The sequence below is a fragment of the Alosa sapidissima genome, chromosome 23, assembly GCF_018492685.1.
Source record: "Alosa sapidissima isolate fAloSap1 chromosome 23, fAloSap1.pri, whole genome shotgun sequence".
Taxonomy (NCBI): Eukaryota; Metazoa; Chordata; class Actinopteri; order Clupeiformes; family Clupeidae; genus Alosa; species Alosa sapidissima.
The window spans coordinates 30,691,276-30,694,149 of NC_055979.1; positions in this window are offsets into that span (position 1 = coordinate 30,691,276).

The following is a 2,874-nucleotide window of genomic DNA, read 5'->3' on the forward strand; positions in this document are numbered from 1 at the left end:
GAAGGTGGATGTCCATATTCCGGAATACCAACACCCCGACTTTGGGTGTGCATTTCCCCTCATACATGTTGTAGAGAGTGCCTACCTGAACCTAAGTCAAAAAGGTGGAAATTGGATGTCCATATTCCGGAATACCAACACCCCGACTTTGGGTGTGCATTTCCCCGCAGACATGTTGTAGAGAGTGCCTACCTGGAGCTAAGTCAAAAAGTTGGAAGGTGGATGTCCATATTCTGGAATATCAACTACCCAACTTTGAGTTCACATTTCCCCGCAGACATGCAGTGGAGACAGCCTGCCTGGATCTAAGTGAAAAAGTTGGAAATTGATGTTATTTTCTGGGAATATGTATGTCAATTCCTGGAAATTGATGTTGTTTTGTTGGAATGTCCCAGTGTAGCAGGGAAAGTGAAATTTCAGGTTTGCAAACATTAAGTAATGTTCTACTGCCATCTAGTGTCATAAAATGAAACAACAATATAACTTTTTTGAAAACGTCTTTATTCTGTTTAAAAATGCAAATATAACAACATAAAACAACTTTCTTAATGATCTTGAAGGGATGAAATGTCAATTTAAGTCATTTCCTGCCTTGTTATATTTTTTAATTGTGTAATAATAGCCATATTAATGAAATCCATGAAGGTGACACTAAAATGTGGAAGGAGTTCCACATAAGCAACAACACCGATTCTAACTCCGAGCTATGCGCGGATAATTAGGGTTAGGGATAGGGGGTAATAGCCAAAAGTGCACCGGGGTGCAGTTGGTTTTTAGGGTTAGGGTTAGGGAATAGGGGTAAAAACCACCGATCAGTCATCGACTGATCTCTGCTGATGTCCTTATCTCATCATATCTCCGGATAGGAAGGTCATAGAGACTTCAGACCAAGTGCCCTGGATTTCTAAGGGCCAGACCTTTCGATAGAGACCACCCTCGACTTCCTCCGATAACAGGAAGTTGGTTAAAAACCGGAAATAAAACTTAAAATCCTTATATCTCGAGAACGGAAGGTCGTAGAGACATGGTGACAAGTTCCCCGGCTTCCTCGTGGCCGGTTTTGGGGAGGCGGAAAAGAAAATATTTGACCTATGACCTTTCGTTCGGAAGTTATAGCCGTTTTTAGTTTCCCCATTGAAATGAATGGGAAAAATCAAAAATTCTTCTAAGTCCAAAGTGGGTTTTGAAAAAAGTTCCCCCAGAAAGTGTATAGGAGTACGTTTCAGATGATTCTGAGTCGAATGGCATACCTTTGTAGTGAACTTTTTTTTTTTCCTAACAATTTTTTTTTACTGTTTGAGTGGATAGATCTTTGAAAATGACTTACTGTTGCACCCCTCCATTTCGCCACTAGGGGTAGGGTTCGAGAGTTATGAAAGAAAATGTGTTTGAATGGAAACCCAATGGAAATATGTTGGACGAATGGTTAGGGTTAGGGTTAGGACAAGCGTATGATAGGGGGTAATAGCCACAAGTGCACCGGGGTGCAGTTAGGGTTAGGGTTAGGGTTAGGGTTAGGGTTAGGGTTAGGGTATAGGGCAAAAAACGAACTTTCTCCAAGCTTGGAGAAGACTAGGGGCTTGAATAACTCAGGATAGGAAGATGATAGAGACTTGACACTCATATATGTTATAGATCTCATCGAGATCTTTCATATGAGACCACTCTCGACTTCCTCCGATAACCGGAAGTCTGTGTAAAACCGGAAATAAACATTAAAATCCTTATATCTCGAGAACGGAAGGTCGTAGAGACATGGGGACAAGTTCCCCGGCTTCCTCGTGGCCGGTTTTGGGGAGGCGGAAAAGAAAATATTTGACCTATGACCTTTCGTTCGGAAGTTATAGCCGTTTTTAGTTTCCCCATTGAAATGAATGGGAAAAATCAAAAATTCTTCTAAGTCCAAAGTGGGTTTTGAAAAAAGTTCCCCCAGAAAGTGTATAGGAGTACGTTTCAGATGATTCTGAGTCGAATGGCATACCTTTGTAGTGAACGTTTTTTTTTCCTAACAAATTTTTTTTACTGTTTGAGTGGATAGATCTTTGAAAATGACTTACTGTTGCACCCCTCCATTTCGCCACTAGGGGTAGGGTTCGAGAGTTATGAAAGAAAATGTGTTTGAATGGAAACCCAATGGAAATATGTTGGACGAATGGTTAGGGTTAGGGTTAGGGTTAGGGTTAGGGTTAGGGTTAGGGTTTCCTAGGGTTAGGTTTGAAAAAATGTTCTCACGAACTCATGGGTCCCAGACCGAAGTCCAGGACTCCATGTTGTGCACTGTCCATCGCCCCTCTTCATCAGGGTCCCCCCACACACACACACAATGCCAAAATAAGGCCTTAGATTTTTAAGCAGGTTTGCTATCGGTTAGGGTTAGGATTTAGTTTAGATGAGGGTATAGGCTAGTCAAAATAGACTTTAGCGCCAATGTCATGCCATGAATATGGCTATGACGGTAAAAACATTCCCCGATTAGGGTTAGGGTTAGGCAAAGTAGCCTTAAGTTTAGGCAGAATAGCCTTAGTATTTTTCCATGCCGTAACTACGGCTATGGGAGTTCAAAAAATTAGGGTTAGCAATTTCATGCGCCCTGGGTTGCAACGTTTCGACAATTTTTTTTGTCTTCATCAGGCACAGGGGCATGTTGCTCCTTCAGTGGTCAGGGACAGAATGAGGGCTTAGTGAGCAGCTCCTCCTATTTATAGACTTAGGGATAGCATAGTTTAGCTTTATTTGCTGTGGTTAGCTTTTGGTTTTTTTAGACTTAGAGTTAGCATAGTTTAGCTTAGTTTCCTCTGGTTAGCTTTTGTTTTTTTCTGTCCAATTCGACTTTCCTGGATAAGGAGTAAATATCTGGTAGGATAGTTTTTATGT